This window comes from Halichoerus grypus, chromosome 14 (genome assembly GCF_964656455.1).
Source record: "Halichoerus grypus chromosome 14, mHalGry1.hap1.1, whole genome shotgun sequence".
In the NCBI taxonomy this organism is placed as follows: Eukaryota; Metazoa; Chordata; class Mammalia; order Carnivora; family Phocidae; genus Halichoerus; species Halichoerus grypus.
The window spans coordinates 11,558,866-11,565,419 of record NC_135725.1 but is presented as its reverse complement, the minus strand read 5'-3'; positions in this window follow the sequence as shown (position 1 = coordinate 11,565,419).

Below are 6,554 nucleotides of genomic sequence, written 5' to 3'. Positions count from 1 at the left end.
GAAGCAGACTTTCCGCTGAACAAGGGAGCCTGATGTAGGACTCGATCCCAGGACCCTGAGATCATGACCTGAGGCAAAGGCAGAGGCTTAACCGACTGAGCCACCCACACGCCCCCAAATTGATCTTTCTTATATATGTATTACATATTACATGATGTAATAGAAATATAAATTATATATAATTATATAATCAATCTAAAAAAGATTATTATATAATATATAAACAGCATTATAAAATTGGTATATAATTATTAATTAGCATTAACTATATAATCAATATGATATAATTATACATAAATATATGTATTTCTCAGAGAAAGAGATCTGACCTGACTCATCCTGTACCCTCTCCATGTTCCCCATACTTTTGTCACACTTCCTAGTCCTTCACCTTGCTGTGCCCTGCTGTGCCTTAGGCCTTTGCTCTTGCTGTTCTTCTGAAACACTTTTCCTCCAGCTGATCACAGGGGGGCACTTCTCATCCGCAGGCCTCAGTGTGCATGTGCCCTCCCTAAAGAGCCCTTCCCTGACCACTGTACCTAAAGGAGACTTCTCCCTTCATCCGGTTTCCCTCCGGCACTTCCATCCATCGATCTCCTCCACAGTGATGAAGGATCTGGAAGGCAGGCAGGCCAGCAGGGACAAGCGCCGCCCCCCCCAAGAGGAAACCATCCTTAAAATGATTTTACACTACAATGGAAGGAGCCCTCCACCCTTTCCCATGTGATAGATAGGTGAAAAAAACCTGATTGGAAGACAGGCACAGAGAGGGTTAATCAGATTAAAACAGCCCATAAAACCCCCTAGACTTAGAAACTCTGGTGGCAACCCTCTCGGGTCCCCTCCCTCCTGGGTACCTTGTACTATCACTTTGCTAGCACTCAGTAAGCCTCGTTTTGCTGCCCACCACTCTGTCTGGTCTACCTCTTCATTCTTCCAATATGCATGACCAAGGAATGGGGGGGGGGGGGGAACAACAAAGGAAAAATCCTGTAACAATAGCATGTTTCCCAAATGGCAAATACATTGTTTGCGTTTTACCTGCTAAACTGAAAGTCTGCCTTACTAGACTATAGGCTCCTATAGGCCCCGTGTCTGTTCTGTTCACCACTGTGTCCCCAGTGCTGGGCATGGAGCTGGGCATGGTGCAGGGTAAGTAAGGTGCTCAGTAACTGTTGGCCAGATGAAGGAATGGATGAATAACCCTGCTCTGACCTGTCAGATAAGCTTTACCTATAGAATAGGGATAATAGGAGTACTCACCCCGTAGTGTGGCGTGAATTAAATGAAAGAGTGTACAAACTTTTTGGTAATGGTACCTGGGTCATATTAAGATCTCAACAGTTACTGTTCCCTTTCTCTGTCACTGAGTCTTAGGCTCAACTCTGACCCACTGGAGGCAACCTTGGGCTAGTGATTGAACCCCTTGGGCCGACAGAGTTTATTCCATCAAGTCATCTCGGGACACCTGGGTGGCTCAGTCAGTTAAGCATCTGCCTTTGGCCCAGGTCATGATCCCAGGGTCGTCGGATCGAGTCCTGCATCGGGCTCCTTGCTCAGCGGGGAGCCTGCTTCTCCCTCTCCCTGCCATTCTCCCTGCTTGTTCTCTCTCTCTGTCAAATAAATAAATAAAATTGAAAAAAAAAAAAAGGAATTTATCCCTCAAGTTATCTGTTGAGTGCCTGCACACGGTTCTAATGCTGGAGATACGGCTATGAATAAACAAAACTCCTCTCTTGGAACTTACATTCTAAGATCTCCAATGGCCCAGATATTTTCTCTTAGATTCTGCATCACGTAGCAGCTGGAATGATCTGTGGCTGAGTTTCGAGCAGATGAGGAACGAGAATGGCCTAGCCTAATGACTTAGGAGGGCAGGGGGCTGTCCTCGGCTTAATTTCATCCAGTTCCAGCAGGTTTCTAAAATCATTCGGCGGATCTCCTTGACCTGTGCATGTTGGAGAGTTTGCTTGATAAGGCACAACAAGTGATGGTGTGACTGCAGCTCTTTAGTCTGAGAGCCCGTCAGCATCTGAGGAGGTAGAGGACTGCCAAAGGAACCCAGGCCTCCTGCCTTCCCGGGCCGTCCTCTGGATCTACAGGTGCCGAAAACGGCAGTTTCCCTTTTTTCGGGAACCTCAGTCCCAGGAAGGGCTCTGATTGGCTCTGCTGGGATCATAGGCCCGCCCCTTGGAGCAATCCGTGTTGCTAAGGGGATGGGGTAAACTGATTGGTCAGGCCAGGGGGCCAGGGAATAGTAGCCGACCAAGCAGGTGGGAGAGTTTGCCCGGGAGCTAAGAAACGAGTGTTACCCCGGTAATTCCACATTAGATGCTAAAAACTTAAGTCTCCAACTAATCACGCATCCTTGCCTGGCCTTGGGCTTCAGCTCCGTGCTCTGACTCAGAGCCTAACACTTAATTTACCGCCAGGAGGTGACTTCAGCTCTGGGGAAATGCAAGTCCGTTGCATGTGCTTGGATTGATTGATAAGAGAGATTTCTCAGGATGCTCCTCTCTGACAGTTGCCAAGGGCAAATTTTTCTCTGATGAGGGATGAGAAATAGCAGTATGTCCCAGGAGACTGATTATGGGACCAGAATCTGAATCCAAGCTCTGGATACACGACTTTTGAGCTTAAAAGAAAAAGTTCATAAGATAGTTAGCAAATGAATTGATCAATCATTCCAAAATGTTTTTGACAATAAATGTGAAACCTGTAAATTATTTAAATAATGTGCTAATTATTGAAACTTTCAGTAGCCAGAAAAAAAGGAGGTTTGGATTTATATGCTAAGAAAGGCTCCCTGTAGATTTGGAGGACTGCGATGTATTGCAAGGCAAAGACATTAACATAATTAAACATAATTCTCCTATAATATATATACTGAGCATGTGTCAAAGATTAATTAATTAGAGAGGCGTTATGGATGGAATTGTGTTCTTCCAAAATTCATATGCTGCCATCCTAACTTCTAGTACTTCAGAATGTGTCTGTATTTGGAGAAAGAGCTTTTCAAGGCGCCCCTGGTGTGGCATTTTTTAATGGTCACCCTAGAGAATTAGGCAGCCAGCAGGAAGGCACAGCTGGTTTAAAGAGGGTGGAAGATTGATCTGGAGTAAGAGTACTAAGTCAGACACACAATTAGTGTCCTTCTGGTATGTACAACTCCAGCCTCTGGGTTACCTTCCTGCACAAGAATCATTTGCATCTTACGAGTTTTCTACAAGGTTACATTTTTGAGATCTAATTTAATAGCAGATAGTAAGTCAAATGTAGTCGCTGTCCTAGAGCAGGTTTCTCAACAGCGACACTACTGACATTTCGGACGGGACAGTTCTTTGTCGTGGGGGCTGTCCTGGGCATTCGGTGTTCCGCGGCATCCCCGGCCTCTGCCCACTAGATGGCAGTAGCATCGGCTCCCCCATCCAGTTGTGACAAAAATGCTTCCAGACTTTACCAAAGTCCCTAGAGGGAGGCAAAATTATCCCCCATTGAGAACCACTGTTCTAGTATTACCTTGAATTCAAGACCCAAAGCCTTATTGTGTTGGCTAAATGTTGTTAGCAGTGTTCAGCTCCCTGTTCTGGCCCCGGCTGGGTGTCTTCGGTCTAGTTTTTAACCTCTGGGAGTTTGTTTCTCCTATGAAACCTAGTGAATACACTTTTAGCTCGGAGGTTTGTGCGAGGATTAAGTGAAGCTGTAATGTCAAACACAGACATTGGCAAACTCTGGTCACACACTTGCCCTCGCGGTTGGCCGTGCGGCTTTAAGAAGCACGTTCGTGGGGCTCTTGGGCGGCTCATTGGGTTAAGCGTCTGCCTGTGGCTCAGGTCGTGATCTCCTGGGATCGAACCCTGTGTCAGTGCTTAGTGGGCAGTCTGCTTCTCCTTCTGCCCCTTCCCGCCCCTGTTCGTGCTCTCTCTCTCTCGCAAATGAATAAATAAAATCTTTTTAAAAAAGGAAGCATGTTCCTATACCTGTGGCCCCGAGGGCAGAAAGTACCCCTAGGACACTTTGGCTGGCATTGTTCTGTGCCTGAGGGGCGGCAGGATCACTGAGAAGCTGGGTCCCTGCAGCTGAACTGGGCGCCTCCCATCACCACTCGGGCAGGACAGAGGACTGGGTGGTCTTGACAAGAGTTAGGGGAAAAAGAAGGGGTTAGCCTTTCTTCACCCTTGGCCATCAGGGCGTGCCATCTCCTCTCCCCCAGCCTTATGCAGTTGTCACCCCCTCTGCGGCCTTCTGCAGGACCCGGGGCCCTCCTTGCTCTCTCAGCCTTCGGCAGCCAAGAGAGCCTGAGTGTATATATAGGATCAGGACTTCCAGATGAAAGGAACTGGCATCTTTGTTGCTATCCTTCTACTTCTGTTTCTCAGAAGCGAGCTTGTTGATGAGTTGAATTTAATTTATATGTGTATTGTGAAAATATTTTATGCTGAGGTAGGAGTGGAGGGGTAAGGAGCTTTTATGGTCCCGGCCCCCTCCCTGAAGGAGACAACGGGCAACTAGCCCAGATCCCTCCATGGGACACCATTGTCCAGCAGGTGGCACCCCTGCCTAGGGCCCTAGGACTCCCGCGAGGGGTTATACTGGGGTTTCTTCTTCTTTTTTTATCCAGCTGCTAAATTTGTGGTAATATTTATTTATTTATTTATTATTTATTTATGAGAGAGAGAGAAAGAGAGAGTGCATGAGCGGGCAGGAGGGGCAGAGGGAGAGGGAGAGAGCATCTTAAGCAGACTCCACACTCACTGCAGAGCTGGGCCCGGGCGCGATCTCACAACCCTGACATCATGACCGGAAACCAAGAGTTGGTCCCTCAACGGACTGAGCCATCCAAGCGCCCCTGTGGTAATTTATTTTTAACGGGGAGGTCGGGGCGGGGGAGGTGGTTCAGCTCAGAGCTGGTTCAGCCTAAGGTGGGGACAACTGCTCCTCATTCCCTGCTTGTTCAATACCAACTGAGACACAGCCTAGCCTTGAGGCTCTGGCCAGGACCTTGCCAGGGAAAGAGTGAAAGGAAACTGCCTGCAGACAAGGAAGAATTGCATCAGAGCTTCTGCTGGTACTTTCCCTGCAGGCTCCTCAGCTCCGCATTCATTCCAGCAATGCTTGGCTTGCCTGCGGGAAAGCCATGTGAACGACTATGAACTGTTACTTACGTGAAGCTCCATGAAGTGTTAGTGAGCTAATCTGTGTGGACTGTGACTTGCGAGTAATGCTCAGGGCTGCACCACGCAGCGGGGAGGCCCTGGGCGGGGGGGGGGGGGGCCGGGGGAGGTAAGGGCGGGGGCAGGGCCACCGCTCCAGCCCCACCCGGCACATCTGAGCAACAAGACCCTTCATCTCCCTGGATTTCAGTTTCCTCATAAACAAAATCGGGGATAAACATGCTGCCCTGTTTCCTCAGGGACTGTGAGAGTCGCGTGCAAGAATTTTTAGAGAACAGCAGCCCTACTTATGAGCTATGCTCTTCTGGGTGGGAACTCGGGAGTGTTTCTTATAGACATGGTGCAACTGAGTGGTTCATTATTCTCCATTTAACAAGTATTTCATGAAGCCCTACTGGGTGCCAGGTACTCCTGTAGGTGTTGATGGTACAACAGTGAACACAACGGGCAAAAGTCCCCTCCTTCGTACATTCTATGTTGGGGAGACTGAGGGTCAGCACAAAAGGCAAGGGAAACAATATGTTAGTTGGTGATAGGTGGTATGGGAAAAGCTAGGGTGAGGAAGAGGGAGAGGAAATGTAGCAGCCAGCCCCAAATGGCCCCCACCCCTGGTATTTGCACCCTCGTCTAGTCCCCTCCCACCCTGTCCCAGTCTTGGTCTGCGTGACCAGTAGAAGGTGGCAGAAGTGATGGTATGTCACATCTGACATTAGGTCTTAGGAGACCAGCTTCCTTCTTGGGCTCTCAGAGCACTCTGGGGGGACGCTGGTTACCAAGCTGTGAGGACCCTCGGGCAGCCTGTGGAGAGGCCCACAGGTATAGGAACTGAGGCATCCATCAAAAGCCAGTGAGGAAATGAAGCTTACCAACAGACTACAACCTCACAAGAGACTCCGAGCCAGAACCCTGGAGAAAGCTTTCTCTTCATGCTGTAGAGAATGTGGGCGGAATGTGCTCTCTGCTGTGGCGGCCATCGCTAGGCAGTGGGCTAAGTGCTTTGTGTATGCTCTCTCACTTAATCCTCCTCTTAACAGCCGTCCTGAGGGTACCATTTTGTCTCCACTAGTAAGTGCCTGAGCTGGGACTCACACTTGAGTCTTGAAACTGTTCTGCTATTCTACCTTTCCTTTGCTCTTTCCAAACCAGGCTTTGGACTTAACACTTATATCCTTTTCCCTTCCTCGAGTTATCTCTTGTCCCCCAAGTCATTACTAAGTGTTGACATTCATTGAGCTCTTTGGCCCCAGGCCACGGTCCTCCCTCCATTTCAGTTCTCCCTCTATTTCAGTGTCAAATGGTGGCTCCAGGGTTCATGGGGAGGGTTTGTCTATCACACGCCCCAGTTTCATAGTTCCTGGAATCTTATTTCTTCTGACCTTC